At 33.3% G+C, this 24,619-nt stretch overlaps 1 pseudogene; it reads left to right on the top strand.

Moving 5' to 3' along the window:
* The window catches only part of LOC101788794 (olfactory receptor 6C2-like), a 34,406-nt pseudogene extending 10,033 nt beyond the window's left edge, over positions 1-24,373 (top strand).
* Positions 24,374-24,619: the final 246 nt, after the last annotated feature.

The raw sequence follows: 24,619 nt of genomic DNA, 5'->3' as shown, positions 1-24,619 counted from the left end.
ATGAACAATTCCACCACCTTCAGAAACTTGGTGGTCTGATGGGAGTCTCAGCAACTGCTCACCCACACAGAGGACTTCAGCGTGCTGAAATGTGGTGAGTGTCCTTTCAAATACAGGACCTCAGAGGGTAAACAGGAGCAGTAGTGACCTCCCCCTCCCACAGGCTGTAGGACCTTGGTGAGTGAAGCAAGAGTGTGAGTTAGTTCTCCTTCCATATGGAGAACACCAGGTGAGTTAAGGAAAGTGCCAACAAGGCCTCCCCCAATCCAAAGGAAATCAAAAGGGCTTATGAGACAACTAGTGACACAATAGGGTGCCAGGTAAGTGTCATACTACAGCCAGGTAAATCTGGCTGCCTGGAACAGCCTAAAGTGATAGTAAAAATAAGACCTAATGGTTGACTTACATCAATATTCCTAGGATAGTCAGCTTAGGAAGAATATAGGACTCAACCGAAAGGCTCTTCAGGAGGAATTTAGGTACTCCTCTTCTTCATTGCAGGACCCAGAAATTGGACAAACATCAGTAGCATACTAACACACACACAACTAAAATATTAATGAAGAGGTGAAGATGAAAACTAAAACACAAGCTCAGACATCAAGTCTATTCAGAACAAGTATAGGATATATCTAAATAGAGGACATTAGACGACATACACCTGAAATTTCTGAAAAGATAGCAAGTGTAATAAAGAAACAAATCCCTGAGGCTATAAAGGAAATCAGATTAGAAATAATCTCTCACATAAAGAAATGACAACCTTAATAAAGGAGTTGCTCGGCATAGCTAGAGAAGACATTGATTAAAAAAAAAAAAAAGTGCAGGACCATGGGGAAATGATGGAAAATTTGAGAAAACAATTTAGAAAAGAAGTAGAATGCATGAAACATATTCAAAGATATCCAGGAAATTAAAAAATTGTGTTGACAGCTGTCAAAGCCATTTGAATGTAGCTGAGGATAAAATTTCAGACCTTGAGGACAAGATCACAGCTAGTAATCATGAAAGGAAAGGACTTTTAGAAATAACAAAACAACAGAAAATGACAATTCAACAGGTTGAAGAAAATTCTAAAAGACACAGTATGAGACTAATAGGCATCCATGAAGCTGTTTTAGAAAAGGCACAACTCACCTATCAAGGAAAGTCTATTAGAATTAAAGCAGACCTCTCAGCACAAACCATCAAGTAAAGACAAGCTTGGAGCTAAGTATTTCAAACAATGAAATAAAGCAACTTTCAATCCAGATTGATGTACCCTGTAAAACTTTCTTTGACAATTAAGGGAGAAATAAAATACTTCAATGACAAAGAACAACTGAAGGCATTCATGTCCAGCAAACCAACCCTAGAAAAAGTACTGAATGGCATACTAAATATAGGTAAAAATGACTTTCCAGAGCAACAACAGAAAGAAACCACCAGACAGGGTAAGTAAATAAACAAGGGGGAAAAGCAGGAAACCAACAAGAGGAAAATAACATGACAAAATTGAGCCTGAGGAAGAGCTAAAATCATAGACATATATGCACCAAATGTAAAAGATCCCAACTATATAAGACAAATACTAATAGGCCTGAGAAATTAGACACACAATAACACACACAATTTAATATTTAATACTCCAATGTTACAAAGAGATAGATCAACTAGACAAAAAGTCAGCAAGAGAACTGAATCAAACCTGTGAACAAATGAACTTAGTATACATGTACAGAGTGTTCCACCCAAAAATATCAGAATACACATTCCTCCCAGGTACACATTGGACTTTTCCTAAAATAGACCATATATTAGCCCATAGAACATGCTTAAGTAAATGCAAAGGTATTGAAATTATCCCATGCATATCATCTGACCATAGTGCACTGAAATTAATGGCAAAAGACACTGCGAAACCTAAATACATGGAAATTAAATAATCTCATGAGCAACCAATGAGTTACAGGTGAAATTAAAGAAGAAACTAAACAATACCCACAATACAAAGAAAATGCAGATGCAACATAACTGAAACCTGTGGGATGCAGTGAAAGTGATCCTAAGAAGGAAACACATAGCAATTGATTGTCACATCAGTAAAACAGAAGGTGTACAAATAAACAACTTAATATTACACCTCAAGCTTCTAGAAAAATAAGAGCAAGTCAAACCTAAAGTTCATAGTAGTATGGAAATTACAAAGATCAGAGCAGAAATTAACACAATTGAAATGAAGAAAACAGTACAAAACGAATCAAAGACCTGGTTCTTTGAGAGAATAAACAAAATTGGTAAACCTCTAGTCAAACTTACTTTAAAAAAACAAAGAAAAACTCAAATTCATGCAATAAGGAATGAAAAGAATAAAACTACTACAGATCCCATGGAAATTCAGAAGATCATGATTCTCTACTTTGAAAGTCTTTATTCATTGGTTTTAGACTGTATTTTATTATTTAATTTCAATATATATGAAGGTATGGGCAGCTATTTTCAAGAGAACAACGGACATTATGGTAGCCATTGTTGATTTTCCTATTGTCTGGTTTGAAGGTCTATAATCCTTTATTTCATTCTTCTGTTTTGATCAGTTTTATACTGTTTTTTTTTTTTAATTCATTGTGTGTGAAGATACAGACAATTGTTTCAAAGAAAACAAGAGATGTTATGGTAGCCACTGGTGATCTCCTATTGTCTTGCTTTAAATTCCTGTGTTATCTGCATTGTTTTCTTCTGATCTGCTTTATTGTTTTCATATATTTTGTTCTATCTTCCCTAAAATAAAAAAATACATAATATTAAATAAAAAGAAAAAAATATTCACATGAGGTGGAAAACACAGAAGAAATGGAAAGATTTCTAGAAACATGAATCAAGAAAATATAACAATTTTGAATAATGCTATATCAGCTACTGAAATTGAACATGTGATTAAAAACTTACCAGCAAAGAAAAGCCCAGGTCCCATTAGATTTACAAATGGATTCTATAAGAAAATTAGAGAAGATTTAATGCCAATAGCCTCCAATGAAATTGAAAGAGAAGCAATTCTACCTAACCCATTTCCTAAGGCAAGTATTACACAGATATCAAAATAATAGAACTCAATCATATCTGCGAGCAATTGAACTTAGTAGATGTTTATGGAATGTTGTACCTAACCATATCAGAATACACAATCTGCTCAGTACATTCTCCAAAATAGACCACCTATTATCCCATAAAACATTCCTAATTGAATTAAAAGATATTGAAATTATCCCATGCATAATATCTGACCCTAGTACACTGAAATTGGAAATTAGTGGCAAAAGAAATTTCAAAACCCGTATCAATAAATGGAAAATTTAAAAAACCTTCTGAAAAACCAGTGGGCTAAAGATGACATTAAAGAAGAAATAAATTCAATGAAATTCAGAAACTACAATTCAGTGAAAATGCAGAAACAACATCTTGTAATCTGTGGGATGCAATGAAAGCAGTCTTAAGAGGGAAATATATAGCAATGAATTGTCATCTCAAGAAAACAGAACAGAATGAGTACTAAGTTTCTAGAAAAGGAAGAACAAGTTAAACCCAAAGGTCACAGAAGAGAGGAAATTGTAAAGTTTAGAGCAGAAATAAATAAAATTGAAACTAAAAATAACAATACAAAGAATTAATGACTCAAAAATGTTTTTTTGAGAGACTAAACACAACTGACAAACTTCTAGCTAACCTTATTTAAAAAAAAAGAAAGTAAAAATCCAAATTAAGGCAATAAGGACTGAAAAGGGGAAGTTACTACAGATTCCATGGAAATTCAAAAGATCATGAATCCCTTCTTTGAAAATCTCTACTAACATAGGATGGAAAACAGAGAGGAAATGGACAGATTTCTAGGAACATATGAACTACCAAAGCTCAACCAAGAAGATATAGCAATCTTGAATAACCCAATATCAGCTATTGAAATTGAAAACATGATTAAAAGCTTACCAACAAAGAAAAGCCCAAGTCCTGATGGATTCATGGCTGAATTCTACAAGAAATTTAGAAAAGATTTGATGCCAATACTCCTTGAACTTGTCAATGAAATTGAAAAGGAGGCAATCCTCCCTAAATCTTTCCTGGAGGCCAGTATTACTCTGATACTAAAACCAGAGAAAGCCTCAACCAAAAAGAACTGCAGGCCAATCTCACTAACGAACATGGATGCAAAGATTTTCAATAAAAAAACTGGCAAATATAATGCATTAAATCATCCAAAAGATTATTCATCATGACCTAGTGGGATTCATTCCAGGAATGCAGGGATGGTTTAACATACACAAATCAATAAAGGTAATACACCACATCAGCAGAAGCAAAAACAAAAACCACGTGATCATCTCAATACATGCAGAAAAGCTTGATAAAATCCACCACATGTTCATGATAAAAAACCTTCAGAAACTCAGAATACAGTGTCTACTTCAATCTTATAAAATCCATCTATGACAAACCAACAGCCAAAATTATACTAAATGGACAAAAACTGAAAGCTTTCACTTTAATAACAGGAGCAAGACAAGGATGTTCACTATCACCACTCCTATTCAATCTAGTTCTGGAAACTGTAGCCAGGGCAATTAGACAAGAGAGAGAAATAAGGATAGGAAAAGAAGAAGTTAAATTATCATTATTTGAAGATGACATGATTCTCTATAGAAAAGGCCCAAAAACTCCATTAAAAGACTACTAGAGGTAATAAACAAATTCAGCAGTGTAGCTGGATACAATGTCAGTGCTCAAAAATCAATAACATTCTTATACACAAAAAACTCACTGAGAGAGAAATTATGGAAATATCATCCTTTAGATTGGCATCTGAGAAAATGAAATACTTAGGAATCAACCTATGAATGTAAAATATGTATATGCTGAAAATGATGCTATACTAAAAAAGGAGATTGAAGAGGATATTAGAAAAATGAAAGGATATTCCTTGCTTTTGGCTGGAAAGTACCAACACTGTGAACACACCCATACTACCCAAACTGTTATACCAATTTAATGCAATCCCAATCAAAATACCATTAAGATACCTCACAGATCTAGAGAAAATACTCCTAAAATTCATTTGCAAACAGAAGAAACATATAATAGCAAAGGGAATTCTGGGGAACAAAGGCAAGGCAGGAGGCATCTCAATTCCTGACTTGAAACTATACTGCAAAGCCACAGTAATAAAATCAGCATGTTACTGGCAAGGAAATAGACCTGAGGAAGCTTAGAGGATGCAAAACTAACTACAAAGACACGCAACCATTTGATATTTGACAAAGGTTCTAAATATTTTCACTAGAAGAAAGATAACTTCTTTAATAAATAGTATTGGGAAAATTGGCTCTCCACATGCTGAAGACTGAAACTAGGTCCGTGGCTATCACCATGAACAAAACTAATGTCTAAATGGATCAAAGACCTCAATATTGAAAAGAAACACACACACACACACACACAAAAAAAAAAAAAAAAAAAAAAAAAAAAAAAAAAAAAAAAAAAAAAAAAAAAAACAAAAAAAAAAACGTAGGCAGAAGTCTTGGAGACATAGTAGGCATAGAATTCTTGAACACAACACAAACTGCATGGGAAACACTTCAAAGAATCAACAACTGAGATCTCATATAATTGAAAATTTTCTGCACTTCAAAAGAATTCACCAACAGAGTGAGAAGGAAAACCACAAAATAGGAACAATTTTAGCCAGCAATCTCTAAGACAAAGGACTTATGTCCAGAACATATAAAGAATTGAAATATATCAAGCCCCCCAAATTCAAAGACCCTCTCTAAAAATAGGCATCTGAGATAAACACACAGTTCCCAGATGAAGATACACAAATGGCAAATAAATACATGAAGAAATGTTCTCCATCATTGGTCATTTGAGAAATGCAAATTAAAACAGCATTGAGATTTCATCTCACTCCAGAAAGAGTAACTGCCATCAAGAAATCAACTGATAACAAATTGTGGTGAGCCTGTGGGGAAAAGGAACAATGCTTCATTGTTGGTAGGTGTGTAGATTGTGCAAAAACTATGGAAATCAGTATGGAGAATTCTCAGAAGATGAGGATTGGAAGTTCCATTCAATCCAGCTATTCCCATCATCAGTATTTTTCCAGAAAAATTGAAAATATCATATCACAGTGATCTATGTGCAACCATGTTCACAGCAGCACAATTTGTAATAGCTCAACCTTGGAAACAGCCAAGATGCCCATCAACCACAAAGTGGATGAAGAAGATGTGGTATTTTTATACAATAGATTATTACTCAGCTATAAAGAAGATGATCCTAGGGCATTCATAGGTAAATGGAGACTCTTTGAAACTATCTCATTATTGAAATAAATAAGAATCATATTTATATCACATTGTGTCTCTAATGTAAAAAGTAATAAGAAATATAAGAGTAATAAAACCCAAAATGTGTAATTTTATTGTAAAAAAAAGGGGGAATAAAAGTGCCCTAAAAGATATAACTGCATGTATGTTGAAGTATGTAAGATTGGTAACCATATTACTAAGATTTGTTGGATCATTGAACCTATTTGCAGTCTAACTGTTTGAATGTCCACTTTGAATGCTTTACTTTTGTAACTAGAACAACTTTTTCTTAGAGGACAATATGTAATTTATCAACTAGTGATTTCTTAGTGCATTTTTTTGAAATTAGGTATTATTTCTACCCTTTTTGTTTTATTTTTTTTTCTCTTTAAATATTTTTTTTAAAAAAAGAGCTAAAGCGCTCACGATTCTTAAAAAGGTGACCTTGAGGTTTTTAAAAGTAAATGAAGTCAACTTGAGACTATATTCATAAGTGAAATAAATTGAACTCAGATTTGTAAGTATTGTATTGTCTCCCTTATGTAAAAATTAATAATAATAATAATAATAATAAAGTAAAAGAGTAATAAGATCCAAAATGTACAGTATCTATTATAATAATGATGTGGAAAAAAAGTGCTCAAAAAGACAGAACTACTGAGGTAAAAGGAAAGGAAAAAGGAAGGAAGGAAAAGTTTATATGTATATTGGTAAACACATACAAATGTATATATGTATATGTACCCTAGATAGACTACTATATCGCTAATCTCTCTTAGTTCATCATAAGCACAGTTGTGCTGTCATTGTTTGATTCATCACTTTTGTATCTAGGTTTGTAACCTGAACAACTAGTTCTGATATAACAAAAATATATGTGATATGTGAAATATATCAACTAGCCTTAAATCACTACATTGATTTCTTTTTTGAAATTCTGTATCATTCCTATCACTTTTTCATTTTGTTTTTAGAAATAAAAAAATGAAATTTAAAAATAAAAGAACAAATATAATTCATTTTTGTGAAACAAAAAAGAATAAAAACTATAATACAGAATCTTAAAATAGTAATAGGACATTAATACTGTTAATATAAATTGCTATAAAGCAGTTTAAAATTCTATGAAGATTAAAAGATATCTGCACAGAATTTTTAGCTGCTTTTACATCTTTAGTTTTACAATCATTTTGTTCACCAATAAAAATAAAATGTTTTTATGAGATTAGAACCTAAGGAGTCCAGACCCACCAGAATGAAGAGACATATAATCTAAAAATATAATTGGCTTTTATTAGTGACTCATGGAGGGAACAGCATGGAATGTAAAATAAAAGGGGCTCCCCTGGGCCTGCAGAACAGTTGGGATATGTAAGGTGCTTTTAGCAAGAGCAGGGAAACAGTGATATAAAACATGGATTGATGAACAAGAGGTTGCTTCAGGTTATTTTCCTTATAAAGTTAAAGTAGAAGGGAGTTTCTTATCAAGCTAACTAAGCTGACTGTACAGTATCCTTTCTGATTGGTTGCTGTGAATATTCTGTTCCTAGTAAATCCTTTCTTGGCAGATTTTCCTGCTTCTTCAAAGCTTCAGTTTCATCATATGGTGCTTAGTCAAAATGGCTTCATTTTACTTTGGTCTGTTCAGACTTACTGCAGAAGCTCAGTCCAAGACACTGTTTTTCTATAAATTTTCCTTAAAATCATGAAAATGCAGTTTTCTGTGCAAAATGTCAATTATGAATGCCAGAACATGTAGAAATTTTTATTTAAAGTGCATTTTGACTATTATTTCACTCATGCATTGTCATATACATGTATGTATATATATATATATATATATATATATGTATGTATATATAATTTAATGATCTTCAAATTATAGAAAACATTTCATAAGGCAAAACTACATTAATTGCAGAAAAAAAACTTGGTAACATATGTACTCCTTAAAATTAACATATGATAAATGAGATCATTAAGAATGTTGATAGGTAAAATTCAGCAACATATATAGATAGTGAGTAGAAGGAACCTGTGCAATACAATAAGAACTGGATAAAGAAAAATAAAGGGCTCCAAATTTTTAAAAAGGTGCAAAGCACTTGGATAAGCACTTCCCAAAACAGACACGTGGGTGGCTGACAAGCATAGTCAAAAGTTCAACACATCACTGCTCATCAAGAGGAGTGGATCAAAACTATAAAAATAAAAAAATACTCAACAGAATAACAACTACTTGTTTTTAGTGAACAACCTATATTTCTGAAGAAATGAAGTAGCTCCATATCTGCTAAACTGCTGATCAAAGGACAAATTAGTTCAATTGCTTTTGTAAACTTCTGGAAAGATCTATATATAACAAACACATGCTTATCCCATGACTCCAAAGTTGCATTACTTTAGTTTATTCCAACCTGCCCCCACAAAAAGCAAATATTCACAAAACATCATGTTCAGAAATTGCATAAACACTGTTTAGCAGTCAAGCCAAAATTTAAACAATGAAAATACTATCATCATTAGAAGGGATAACAGTAATCTTTAAGCAATTTAAAATTATACAGAATTCAAGAAAACAAAGTATGAAACATTTAGAAGAACACAACTTTGTACGTAAATCTTAAGATATCATGGTGAATTGAATATTTCAGTTTGTTTGAAGGTATGTATACAACAAAATTCTATTGATGTTAAATTAAAGGCAAAATTAATCATTGTAATGGAAGTAAAACTGATGGCTATTTCTACAGAGCATGGCACTTATAAAAGGAGAAGTGTGACAATTTTGAAACTCTGAAAGTGTTTTATATCTTGATTTATAACAGCACATTAGTCAAAAAGCTTCACAGAATAATATATAGGATTTGCACATTTAGTATGGACTTTACCTTAATGTAAAATGAAACTTGAAAAAAGAGGGATATTTGCATTAACAATGAAACAAAGTATTTATCTGAGCAAATGTCTTTATAATTATAATGGATAAAGCTATGTAAGTTTATAATTAATTCATTGATACAAAAATACAATATAATTAAAATTTAATTTGGCCCAAAGAATATGCCTCTTCTAGCAACCATACTAACATGCCAAACTTTTTCTTACTAGAATGTCATTTTTGGAATAATTTATCGTCAAAAGTAAAAATAAATCTAAATTTGTTTCAGATATTATAAACCCTGGTTTCACATTCCAGAGGAAGTTTTAATATGGGTGAAAAATTTAAAAGTAAACACATATTCAATCAATTGATTTTTAAATCTAGTAGCATGTGAAGATACTAAAATAAGTCATAAAATCGCACCATTAAGACAGTTGGTTAGAAGTACCTAACACTCATAACTTCCACAAACAACAATCAAAGCAATAAATAAATAATTACAATTCAAGAAAAGCTTCGGAGGGAAAACACTGGAGTTCAGCAGAGGAGTATTGTGATAGGAGTTTTGTGTAGCAAACAAATGCAACACAGATACATATACTGGTCAGTAAACCACCAGGAACCTGTAATCTTGGCTCCCAGGGAGGATTGACTTTCAGTCAAGAGATCCCATCCACCCTATTTACTTGCATCAACACCAGCAATCAAATAAAGGACTCACCTAGAGTTTATGCTGCTTCATTACTGCAGAAAAGGGGAATTCATTTCTCTCCTCCTCTCCCTCAGATTCAAGTCATACAGCATCATCTTGAAAATAAAGATACTGCTAAACTGTATCCTGCCCTTGAGACAGGACAGGATGTCAATACATCCTTGTCACCCTCCAGTGTGCTCATGCAAAAGACTGCAATTCTGTGAGCCCAGGAAGATCCTGTAATACAATAGTGAGCAAAGCACCTATACTCACATATAGAGCTTCATATCAAGGAATTACTGGCCTAACCTAGCACTAAGGCCACCTCTGTGACTGGAGAAACTGACATCCACCAAGCCCTAAGGTGCAACATGTCCAAAAGCCTCCAATCTTAGAAATACTACCCGAACCTTTCTGTGAGAACTGTCATCTTCCATCAATTCTCCATAGTGATGAAAACAAAGGAAACAGGCGGAGAACACAATATATGTTCTTTAGGCCTTTTAGAAAACATGAGATTTTTCCTTTGGCTACTTATATGCAAATCTACAAAAAGATTCATAATGTAGACATCAAGAGAATGGGTACTCTGCAAAAAGGAAATCCACACACATGTTGCCATGACAAAAAAGAAGAATCTACTTTACCTAGCATAGTGTTGGCATTGCTGTGAACAAGCAAGTTAAGGGCAAGATGCTTGCCAAGAGTTAATGTGCATGTCAAGCATATTAAACACTCTAAGAGTCACAAAAGCTTTTTCGAAATGTGTCAAGGAAAATGATCAGAAAAAGAAAGAAGACAAAGAAAAGGTACCTGGGTTGAACTAAAATGCCAGCCTGCCCCACCCAGAGAAGCACACTTCGTGAAAACTAATGGGAAGGAACCTGAGTTGTTGGGACCTATTCCTTATGAATTCACAGGATAAGCTGGGAATGGAGCTCTGCTATTAGGTTACTAATTGGTGGCTAAGTGTTCTAGGCTCTACTTAAAAGTAAAAAATCATCCTGTTGTTGTAAGGAGGTTTTCTTAATTGAACAGGTGTGGTGCCTTACCTCAGAAACAAATAATTGGAGCAGATTTTCATTCTACCTAGTTAATTGTTTCAGACTTTTACTCTCACTTTTTTTCTGGCTCAAATATATTGCTGTTGTTTTGTGTAATTATATACCCAAATGTCCAAATATTTATGAAATATTTAAATTGGCTTGAAGATCCTATAAATCACCATGAGAAAAAAGTGTATCAAAATAAAATAGAAGTCACTTTGGTTGAATTAATGGAAGTTCATTGCAGTTAAAAAAAAATTGTTAACAGGAAAAAAAAAATGCTCCTTTCGTCCAACACCAATGACTCTGCTAAGGCTGAGCATATCTGCTAAGAACTCAGGACTTGATTAATAAGCAGTTCCCAAAACTAATGGGGCCACTTCTGCCATTCAGCACTCTTTACTAGGCCTTGAATGAATCCATGTACAGCCCTGCCCTCCAGTGAAGCTGTGCTACTGCTTCCACAAACACTTGAGTGATGTGTTCACCACTGATGTTAAGTATAAAAAAAGAATTTATGTGCAGACTATATCACCACATCCACCCAGGAACATTAAATCACACAAACCAACTAACACCCTAACACGCAACAACAAGCAAAATAATAGCTACAAAAAGCTTCCTAAAATTTGAGGCAGCAGTTCCACCAGATACACAGAAACATGAAGAAGTAAGGAAGCATGACACTTGCAAGAGAACAAAATAATTCCTCAATAATAGACATCAGAAAAAGGGAAGCAACTGATTACCTCAAAAGGAATTCAAAATCATGTTTTAAAAGAAAAGTTAATATATAACAAAATACAGATAAATAATTTGTTCAAACCATGGAAAGAAAATGATTTGAATAAATGTTAAGTTCAAAAGGCAGATATAAAAACAATCAAATCAATATCTTAGAGCTGGGGAATTTAATGAAAAACATTTAATAAAACATAATTGAAAGATTCAACAGACTAATTCATATGAAAGACTTTGGAGCTTTAAAACTTTTTGAAATACCACAGACCAAAATAAGAGAAAAGGAATTTAAAACAATGAAGAAAGCTTATGAAATTTATGTGACACCATAAACAAAGAAATGTTCACATTATAAGCATCTTAGTTACTTTTCTCATTGCTGAGACAAAGTATCTGACACCCAAATTAAAGTAGGAAAGGTTTCTTTAGCTCACAGCTCACAGAGGTCTCAGTCCATAGTCAGCTGGCTCCTAGGCAGGTTGGACAACCACCTACAGTGTCAGGTGTGGAAGAGTCCAAAAGTTCAGTCTGTGCACAGGGATGAGAAAGATCCAGTCAAAGGCCTGCAGCTCCATGTAGTGTCCTATGGGAGCTGGCATCAGGAGCTGCAGGGTCTGTGGCATAAAGCTGAAGAATCTGTCCCATGAAGGCTGAAGGATTGATACTTGAGGCTGAAAAGTCCAGAAAAAGCCAGAAGATGATCTACAAGGTAAAACTAATGACAGGAGAGCCTCCTTCCTTCTTCATTTCCCTTTACAGCGTTCTTTATAGCATCCGGACAATAATTCTTCCTGGAGTAGATCTTCTAAGCCCAGAACTAAGCTTCGCCATTTAGATGGGCATTTCTTACTCAAATGGACACAATCAATCAATCACCCCAATAAGATTAAGAGAAATAAAAAGTTTGGAAAGACTCTTTAAGGAAATAATCACTAGTTTTTTTGTGGAATCTCCACACTGGTTTCTGTTGTACCAGTCTACCCTCCCACTAACAGTGGAGAAAGACTCCTTTTTCCCTACAGCACCTCCAACATTTGTTATTGCTTGATTTCTTTGTTATGGCCATTATTCCTGGAGCAAGATGAACTATCAGAATTGTTTTAATTTTCATCTCTTTAGTAAACAGTAATGTTGAATACTTTCTCACGTTCATTTGTCATTTGTACTCTTCATGTAAGATGCGTGTATACATCTCAGATGCCCAGTTTTGGATTGAGTCCTTAAATTTGAAGGGTTTTTTTTTTTTTTTTTTCAGTGCTTTATGTATTCTAGATATAAGTCCTTTGACTGGAGGACAGCTTGTTAAGATTTTGTACCACTCTGTGGGTTTTCTCTTCACCCTGTTGGTGATTTCTTTTGTTGTGCAAAGGGCTGTTAATAGGCTGAGATGCCAGTGATTGATTCTTGGTATGAATTCCTGTGCAAACAGGGTTTTGTTCACAAAGTCATTGCTTACACCTCTGTCATCAATGTTCTACCCATTTTCTTCTCCACTAGGTTTAGCTTTTCTGGTTTAATATTTAAGTCTTTGATCCATTTCAATTTTAGTTCAATGCATGATGATACAAGTGGGTCTAGATTTATTCTTTGGTATGTGGAAAACCAGTTTTCTAGCACTATTTATTAAAGAGGCTATCTTTCTTCCAGTGACTGTTTGGTTCCTCTGTCTAAGATAAGGTGGCTGAGTGTGACCAGAGTTGTTCCAGCTGCCTCTTCTAATCTGTTCCTTTGATCCTCAGGTTTTCTTTGCTTTCCTTTCTCTTCCTTCATTTCTTTTGTTATTGCCAGTACCATACTTTTATCATAGTGTTTTTGTAGTATAAGATCAATTCGGGGATTGTGATACTCCCTGCCTTTCCTTTGTTTCCAATAATTATTTATGCTGTTCTACATTTCTTCAGTTTCCAAATGCATTTTAAGAATGTTTTCTCCAGTTCTGGGAGGTATGTTAATGACATTTTGATTGGGATTGCTTTAAATCTGTACAACAATTTTGGGAGTGGTACCATTTTTACTATGTTGGTTTTTCCTACACAGGAGCAATGGCTATCTTTCCATTTTATGCTCTTCTTTGATCTCCTTTTGCAGATTATTTTAATTTTCAATAAACAGATCTTTTATTTTCTTTGCTGGATTGATTCCTAAGTACTTCAGTTTTTTGGATACTATTGTGGAGGGTGTAGTTTCCCTAATTTCTCTCTCAGTGAATTTGTAGTTTTCATACAGGAATGTTTTTGATTTCTGAGTGTTGACTTTATATCCAGGTACACTACTGAATGTGATTATTATATGTATCAACTTTGGTGGCGTTTTGGAGTCTTCTATATAGGCTATCATATCATGTGCAAATAATGCTGTTAACATCTTGCTTTTCAATCCTTATTCCTTTTATTTTTTGTCTTGTCTAACTAACTACTCTAGAATAAGAGGTCCAATTTGACCCAGCTATTTCTTCTGTGTATCTTCCCAGAAGAGTTGAAAACATCATTCCACAGCAATATATGTGCTCCCATGTTTATAACAGCACAGATTGTATAAAAAATAGTATTTTTATTTTTCAAAAAATGAAGAAGTCCCTGAAAAAATTCCCAAGTCTTAGGAGAGATGTGAACATGAAGATGTATGATGCTCCAAAGTTTCTCAAGATCAGTCAAACCCAAAATGGTCCTCATTCAAGCATATTAGAGTTAAACTGATAAAAAGTTTAAAACAGACAGAAATTCAAAAACCAGCAAGAGAAAAAGATATTCACATTTATGGGAACTCCCATTAGACTAACATAGGATTTATCATTAGAAACCTCATAGGGTAGGAGGAAATGAGATAATATATTCACAACCAAAGTAAATCTACACCCAGACATATAATAATGGCCATCTCAGAAATTGAACAAAAGAATAGAATATTAAAGGCTCTCAGAGAGAAAAGACAGATCACCTATAAAGGAAAACCTATCAGAATTACAGCAGACTTCTCAGCACAAATAATAAAGTCAAGAAGAGCATGGAGTGATGTATTTCAGATCCTAAAAGAAAATGATTTTCAACCTAGGCTGAGGTACCCTGCAAAACTGTCCCTCAAATTTGATGGAGAAATGTGATACTTCCATGACAAAGATCAGCTGAAACTTCATGATCACCAAGCCAACCCTGCAAAGAATTCTGAAATACAGCCTAGATACATTTAGGAAAAAACCACTAAACAAAGCAGACAGTTGAACAGAGCAGAAAGATAAACATGCAACGCCAGGAAGATAATATGTCAACAATAAACAAATTTATAACAGTTCTTACTATTAATGTAAATGGTCTCAATACACCAATTAAAAGAAACAGACTGGCAGAATGTATCAAGAAACAAAATCCAACCAGACGCTGTCTACAAGAAACCCACTTAACTCAAAAGAATACTCACAGACTCAAAGTTAAAGGATGGAAAACAACATTCCATGCAACAGAAACCAAAAAAAAAAAAGCTGGGATAGCTATTCTGTTTGCAGACAAAGTCAACTTCAAGCCAATAATGATTAGAAAGGATAAAGAAGGTCACTACATACTGGTTAGGGGAAAACTCCAAGAGGAAGATATAACTATCTTAAATATATATGCACCAAACTTCAGAGCACCCAGTTATATAAAACAAGTACTAACAGAAATGAAAAACCAAATCAGTAGTAATACAGTTCTCACAGGAGATCTTAAAACACCATTGACACCAATGGACAGATCAACCAAAAAGAAAATCAACAAAGAAATAAAAGAACTGAATTGCACCTGAGAACAAATGGACTTAATAGATACATACAGAGTATTCCACCCAACAACAACAGAATACACATTCTTCTCAGCAGTGCATGGGTCATTCTCTAAAATAGAGCATATATTAATTCACAGACCATATTTAAATAAATGCAAAAGGGTTGAAATTATCCCTTGCATGCTATCGGACCATAGCGCCATGAAATTAGTAATCAACGAAAAAAGATATTGCAAAAATCCCACAAACACATGGAAACTGAATAACACACTCCTGAGTAATCAGTGGGTCACAGAGGAAATTAAAAAAGAAATCAAGTAATACCTACAAACAAACGAAAATACAGATACAACTTACCGGAATCTATGGAATGCAATGAAAGCCGTCCTCAGAGGAAAATTTATTGCACTGAGCTCCCACATCAGGAAAACAGAATGAATACAAATAAATAACATGATGCTACACATTAAAGAGCTAGAAAAAGAAGAGCAAGTAAAGCCCAAAGACAAAAGAAGAGAGGAAATTATAAAAATCAGAGCAGAAATCAACGCAATAGAGACTAAGAAAACAATCCAAAGAATCAACGAATCAAAAAGTTGGTTCTTTGAAAGAATAAATAAAATCGATAAACCTCTAGCCAAACTTATTAAAAGAAGGGAAGAAAGAGCTCAAATCCATGCAATAAGAAATGAAAAAGGTGAAGTCACTACAGACTCAATAGAAATACATAAGATCATCAACACCTATTTTGAAAACCTCTACTCTCAAAGGTTTGATAACACAGAAGAAATAGACAGATTCTTAGAAACATATGAAGTACCAAAGCTAGATCAATAGGATGTAAAACTGCTGAATAACCCAATCTCTATCAATGAAACTGAACATGTAATTAATTCCTTACCTACAAAGAAGAGCCCAGGCCCAGACGGATTTACTGCAGAATTCTACAAGAAATACAAACAAGACCTAATACCGACACTCCTTAAACTCTTCAATGAAATTGAAAGGAAAGCAATTCTTCCCAAGTCATTCCTGGAAGCAAATATTACTCTAGTACCAAAACCCGTGAAAGACCCAACCGAAAAAGAGAACTACAGACCAATCTCCCTAATGAACACAGATACAAAAATCCTCAAAAAAATATTGGCAAATAGGATGCAGCAAATCATCAAGAAGATTATACACCATGACCAAGTGGGATTCATCCCAGGCATGCAGGGATGGTTCAACATACATAAATCAATAAATGTAATCCACCATATCAATAAAGCCAAAAATAAGAATCACATGATCATTTCCATAGATGCAGAAAAAGCCTTCGATAAGGTCCAACATTCATTCATGATAAGAACTCTATAGAAAATTGGAATAGATTGTCTTTACCTCAATATAATAAAGGCTGTCTATGACAAACCAACAGCCAGTATCATACTAAATGTCCAGAAATTGAAAGCCTTTACTTTAAAATCAGGCACAAGGCAAGGATGTCCTTTATCAAACCTCTTCTATTTAATATAGTGCTGTAAGTACTAGCCAGAGCAATTAGACAAGAGAGAAAAATAAAAGGGGTAAAGATAGGAAAAGAAGAAGTTAAATTGTCATTATTTGCCGATGACATGATACTCTACATAGAAGACCCCCTAAACTCCATTGAAAGACTCTTAGATATAATAATACAGTAATGTAGCTGGGTGCAAAATCAATACTCAGAAATCAATAGCATTCTTATACACTAACAACAAAATCACAGAGAGAGAAATAAGAGAAGCCACACTCTTCACACTAGCAACCAATAAAATGAAATATTTAGGAATTACTCTTATGAAAGAAGTGAAAGACCTATACAGGGAAAATTATAATACACTGAAGGAAGAAATTGAAGATGATCTCAGAAAATGGAAAGACATCCCATGTTCATGGATAGGAAGAGTAAACATTGTGAAAATGGCCATTCTCCCAGAACTGTCATACAGATTCAATGCAATCCCAATAAAAATACCATCAACATACCTTATAGATCTAGAGAAATCACTCCTAAGGTTCATCTGGAACCAGAAGAGACCTAGAATATGAAAGGGAATTTTAAGCAACAAAGGCAAGGCAGGAGGCATCACAATCCTTGACTTGAAGTTATACTACAAAGCAATCATAGTAAAATCACAATGGTACTGGAATCAAAACAGAGCAGAGGATCAATGGAATAGGTTAGAAAATACAACCACAGCTACAAACGCACTTAACCACCTTATCTTCAATAAAGGAGACAAGCAGGTTCACTGGAAGAACGACAGTCTTTTTAATAAATGGTGTTGGAAAAACTGGCTCTACATTTGCTGAAAACTAAAACTCAACCCAAGCCTATCACCATGCACTAAATTAAAATCTAAATAGATTAAAGATCTGAATATTAAAACAGAAACACTAAATCTATTGGAAGACAAATTAAGTAGAAACCTTGAAGACATAGGGGTAAGTAGAGAATTCATGAACAGGACTCAAACTGCACGGGAAATACTTTCCAGAATCAATAACTGGAACTACCTTTTATTAAAAAGTTTCTGTAAGTCAAAAAAAATCTCCAGCATAGTGAAAAGAAAACTCACGAATTGAGAAAAGATCTTAGTGAACTCCCCCTCAGACAAAGGACTTTTGTCTAAAATATATAAAGAATTAAAAAAAAACCAGACCCCCAAAATTCAAAGACCCAATCCAAAAATGGGCATGTGAGATGAATACACACTTCTCAGAGGAAGAAATACAAATGGAAAATAAATACATGAAAAAAATGTTCATCATCATTGGTTATTAGGGAAATGCAAATTAAAACCACACTGAGATACCATCTTACTCCTGAAAGGATGGCCAGGATCAAGAAGACCAACAACAACAAGTGCTGGAGAGGCTGTGGGGAAAAAGGAACTCTCCTGTTGGTGGGAGTGTAGACCGGTACAACCTTTGTGGAGGTCAGTCTGGAGATTTCTCAAAAAGCTGGGATTGAAAGTCACATTTGTTCCGGCTATTCCACTACTAGGCATCTTCCCAGAAGAACTGAAAGCATCATACCAAAGTGATATATGCGCACCTATGTTTATAGCAGCACAATTTGTAATTGCCAGAGCATGGAAACAACCCAAATGTCCATCAACCGAGGAATGGATAAAAAAGCTGTGGTACTTCTATACAATGGAGTACTACTCAGCTATAAAGAAGGATCACACTGAGGTATTTATCAATAAATGGGTGCAGCTTGAAACTATACTCCTAAGTGAACTAAATAAATCTCGCATCTGTGAACTCCGAATAGTTTCTCTAGTGTAGGAAATGAATCAAATATATAAAAGTATGTGATAACCATGATTCCCCATTATATGACCTTGAAGCCCTATATAATTTTCACTCATTAATTGGAATGGCTTTATTCTGGTCTGTTTGATATTATGGCCGGTGATGCAATAAACAGATACTTTGAAGAAAATAAGACATAAAAACAGCTAGTGCCGATTTAATACCATTTTGTCTTAAAGCCGCACCAAACTAAGGTTCTTCTGTCTCCATTGATTTTATCCATGTTGTAACTTGCTGGATTTTATCATATGTGGTAGTATAAACAAAAATTGTTATAGGCTGGTTCTAAATACTCTACAATGCTTTCATCCACTTGAATGGTGTTACACAGTCTTGATATGTTTGATGCTATACCATATGCAGTTATATTCAAATATTTCAAAGAAAAAGACACTATGGTAACTACTATTAAGTCGGGTTATTTGGTGGTGAAACACTAGGTTGCTGAAACTGTCATGCTTTAACCTGTATTGTTATGTTGTTATGTCCCCTTTTATCTCATCCTGTCCCTTATTCATTAAAAAATTATTTAATGTTTTTAAAAAATATATCAACCAATAAAAAATGTTCCTGGATCTGTAGGGAAAAAGAAACCCTTTACAACTGTTGGTTAGAGAGTAGACTAGTACAAACACTGTGGATATCAGTGTGGAGATTCCTCAAAAAATTAGGATTAGCGGTCCATTCAACCGAGGTATTCCCCTTCTGTGTATCTTCCCAGAAGGATTGAAAAACATCACACCACAGTGACATATGTGAAACCATAAGGTTCAAAATATACAATAGTCACTGTAAAATGGAAGGAAACTGTTAAATAAAAAGAAGAAACTAAGATAGGGGAAAAGAGAAAAGATAGAAGGGAAAAGAAAAAAAATGCCAGTTAGTTATACCATCAGTGTCCCTTAGTTCACTGAATAGGAAAGGTTGTGCTAATATTGATTGAAGAAATTTTTACGCCCATATTTTGTACTTGAGTGACTAAAGACAATGATGTGTAATTTATCAACAATTGTTACTTTTTCATTATGTTGTGAAAATTTGTTTTACCTTTTCTTCTTAATATTAACAAATAAAGTAATTAAAAAAAAAAACAAAGTGCTAGGAAGAAAAAAGAGAAAAGAACTGGTATTTAATTATCCTGAACTCACAAAAGCTAATTATCTGAAATGAAGAGGAAATAAGACATTTTGTACAAGCAAAAGTTGAGGGAATGTATCACAACTAGAATAATAAGAAATGTTTAATAAAAAAGAGGGAAATATTTATAAAATCCAATATCCAGATGCGAAAGAAAGATAATGACTACGATGGAAGCAGACAAAAACATAAAACATACTGGAAAAGCAACTACAAAAATGAAAAACAGAATGCAATCAAATTTTATTGTTAAAGGACTAAAAACCATAAATGTAAGCACAGAGTGACGAATAATGGAACAAAGTATATACGAAGCTGGAGAGAAACAATTGACAAAATGACAAGAATAATTTCTTTCACATCAATAAAAGACTTGAATGGAAACAGATTAAATTTGTCAATGAAAATAGTGTGTGAAATAACTTTTTAAAAAAGACCCAACCAAATGGTGCTTACCAAGGAATTCATTTTACCAGTAAACACACACACATGGACTAAAAGTAAAGAAATGGAAAACTATATTCCATGAAAACCAAAATCAAACATGTGCAGAAGTAGCTACACTGCTACCATATGAAATAAAATTTAATTCCAAAGTACAAAAGACACAAAGTATAGCCTTATATAGTGATAAAGGAGGTAATTCAGCAAGGTGATATAACAATTGTAAACATGTACAATGCCAAAGTACTCTAACATTTAAAGTATATATTAGTGTGTATAAAAGAAGAGATAAATTCCAAATCAGTCTTGATTGGAGACTTTGACACCTCATTTCAACAGTGATCCAACTGAAAAATAAATAAACATGGGTGTTAAATAACACTCCCACAGACCTAAAAAACATTTACAGAACAAATTCATCCAATCACTGTGGAACACATTTTCTCAGCACAGAGAACATTGTCAAAGGTACCACCTTATGATAGGTCTCAAAAAAGTTTTAACAACTCAGGCTTAACGGTACCCTCTCTAAAAATTAAAAACAATTTAAATATCTAGGGATGTAGCTCAAAGAGAAAGCCCTGGTCTTCAATTTTGGTACCATGAAAAGAAATATTTATAACTATATCTATATCTGTATCTAACAAGAAGGAATAAGTTTTAGTGTTCACCAGTATAGGAAGGTGACTACAGTTAACAATATGCTATTGTATATACAAAATCACTAGAAGCAAGATTTAAAATATTCCCAACATAAAAATTCTATGCCAATGACATGGGAAGATATATGTAATGATTTGATCTTTACATATTATATACATGCATCAAAATAACATACAGTACCCTTTAAAGATGTAAACTATTACATGTCAACAGAAAATAATTTATAAAAAATTAGTTTCAATAAGTGAGTCATGTAATTACGTGAATATTTGTATTATATTTAAAAGTTATGACATTTGACAGCATATTTTCAGATATATGTCAATTATTGATATTTTCTTTTAAATAGTAAATAAAATTATTTTGATACAAATGTAAAACATAACCTAAAATTGTATATGTTGTAATGTAAGCAGCCTGGGTTATGTAATTTTGTGTATGCTTTTCTGGTCTCATTAAAATTTCCTAAAACAAAAATTAGCATATCATTATATATTAACTCATAAAACAGTTTAAGTAAGAAATGTGATTTCCATATGATCCTCCTATATGTTTAATTTCAGGTTATATAATGTGAGAGTAAAAAGCAATTAAACAAGTGTTTTATTAAAAATCAAATTCTAGTGTTGTCCTACAACCTTTTTCACTACTACACCTTCTTTCCTCTAAGGACGCTATATCCAAAAAGTCAATTAGCTTGGCTTTTTAACCTCAAATTTGGTTACCCAAAAGATTCATTAGTGAATGCCTACAGATCGCTAGAGAATCTGTTATATATTCACTTGGTTGCTTTTTATAGAATAAAGCAAATGTTATGGTAGGTATAGTAAAGTGCTCCTTGCTGTTAGATGTCAGAGTATCAACTCTCCAAAAGTGGAGGAGCTATATTATACTGTTTTGTTTTCCTTTTTTTCGCTTTCTTTTAAGAAGTAAAAATAGTGCAATAAGGAAGTCCAAGTAAAACTGGCTTTAAAATGACTATTTCTGTGATGTCTGTGCATCCTAGAGTTTTCATGAATTTAACAGAGGATTCATGAGTTAAAATGACCAGATGTTCAGAGGAAACTCTTCACCTCAAGTGGCATTTCCAATTTAGGAATTTTAAGATTTCAGGTGTTTTCACAACCAGTAGAAACTATGATTGACAGTCATAATATAAGTACAATTAACTTTATCAGCATAATTTTATTTACTTTTGTTTGATATAAATTATTATGCTTTGAAAGAGAAAAAATATTTTAACTACCTCCTAAATGTAACAAATATGAGTGACAATTTCTAAGTTTGGTAAGGTTTCACTTTTTGTTTACAGAATATATTTTTAAGATACACAGATGTTAATTTTGGAGTCATTGATGCACAACACTATACTGTCATTTGAATATTAAAATTTGGTAGTTACCCAGAAATATATAACCTACATTGTCAACCTCACTTTCTAAAGGTAACTTCTATAATATGTATTTAAATTACATATTCACCAAAATTATACACCATTTTTTCATAAATATATGCAAAATATCATATATAATATACATTATATAATATATAATTATGCAAACTTCACCCTAGGTACCCAAAGCACAAAAAATTGGTGCAAGTTTTATTACCTTCTTAGAGAATTCTATTTTCATTTTAAACCATACATTTTGAAAGTAAAATAAACCAAAACCATTCATAATTACAGCATTTACTAATATTCAGTGGTGATAGGGCTGATTAAGTTTACTCACTGATGTGATTTCTGTGTTTTGTGAGACATTAGGAGAAAGGTTGAAGTAAAGAATTCCTCCATAGTATTTAACAAAGGGAAGGCAGTTTCTCTGTTATAATATGTAAAGGTAGCAAAAAGCAGAAAATTAGATCTCCTTAAAAGCAAGCATAAAAAATAAATTTAGAAATAGGATCAAATTTAAAGAGTTAACATCAAAACACTTTGAATTAAGAGTCCAAAGAGAAAGAAAAATAGCTTTATAGACATTCAACGGGAAAATATGCAATAGAAAAAGCCAGTTAGAGAACAATCAAAAATGTCTGAGATGTCAGTAATTATGTGAGCTATTATATAAGGTTGAAGACACATTTAGCATGATCTCAATAAGTGAGCATTCTTTGTTAAGTGTCAATATAGCATCCTGTATCGTTTTTTAATGAAGTGTCGTGATGGAGATTACAGAAAGCCCCATCATTGGGTTTGCAAGAAACTTCATTAAAAGGCTTAAAATTTGTATCAAAACCCAGTGAATCCAATGGAAAAGTAAAAGATTCTCACATCTGTTAAGCACAACAAGCTCTTGTTCTTGTGAGAAGCATTTATTAAAATCTCAATCACATGGAGCATGCTCAACAAATGTACTGTTCTCTAATTATTAAAAGGAGTCTATCATTGTGACACAGGATACTTGAAACACATGTGAAATGTTCAAATAGATATTTTAGTATGTGTTTGAGAATCAAGGATGTTTCAAAATAACATATAGATTTATTGATGAGTACAACTGGGAATCTGACTATCATCACCCTCATCTTCATGGATTCTTACCTTAAAACAGCCATGCACTATTTTCTAAAACATTTTGCTTTCTTGCAAATATCATTCACCTCTTCATGTATTCCCAGATACTTGTATAACATAGCAACAGATCACAAGATGATTACTTATAATGCCTGTGCTAGCAAAGTGTTCTTTACTGACCTCTTTGGTGTAACTGAGTTTTTTCTTCTGACTGCCATGTCCTATGGTCGTTACATAGCCAACTGCAAGCTCTTGCATTATGCCACCATCATGAGTAAAACAGTCTACAGAAGACTTACCTTTTGTTGCTAGGTAGCTGGCTTGTGTATTATAATTCCCCCTCTCAGTTTAGGCCTAAATCTGGAATTTTGCGATTCTAATATGATTGACCACTTTGCCTGTGATGCTTCTCCCCTCCTGAAAATCTCTTGTTCTAATACTTGGTTCATGGAACAGATGGTTATCACCTGTACTGTATTGACATTCATTGCGACACTCATATGTGTAGTTCTGTCTTACATTTACATTATTAAGACAATTTTAGGGTTCCCTTCTGTCCAGCAAAAGAAAAAGGCCTTTTCCACCTGTTCATCCCACATGATAGTGGTTTCTATCTCCTATGGAAGCTGTATCTTCATCTACATCAAACCTTCCACAAAGGAAGAGGTGGCCATCAACAAGGGTGTGACAGTCCTCACTACTTCCATCGCTCCTGTGCTGAACCCTTTCATTTACACACTGAGGAACAAGCAAGTAAAACAGGCCTTCAAAGACTCAGTCAAAAGAATCATAATATTTTTCAAGAAATAAGAAAATGTACATGAACAAGGAACATGTCAAACATCTTAATCAGGTAAAGTTTTCAAAATACTCTCTCTTATCTTTGACTAGTTACATGTTTTCTAAAAATCTTTTTAAGGTCATATCTTTCCAAAGGAATCCCAACATCCTTCAAAATTTAGATCATGATTTTATTTTTGAATGAAGACCATCATAAAATCCAGTACAATAAAATAAGATGCAAGTAAGTGTCCAATAAATTTTTACATTTATATG

Source organism: Cavia porcellus, unplaced genomic scaffold (genome assembly GCF_034190915.1).
Source record: "Cavia porcellus strain 051 isolate PalLab524CR breed Dunkin Hartley unplaced genomic scaffold, mCavPor4.1 scaffold_8, whole genome shotgun sequence".
Classification (NCBI taxonomy): domain Eukaryota; kingdom Metazoa; phylum Chordata; class Mammalia; order Rodentia; family Caviidae; genus Cavia; species Cavia porcellus.
Note: the sequence above shows the minus strand (reverse complement) of the source record. Positions and strands in the feature narration are given on the sequence as shown.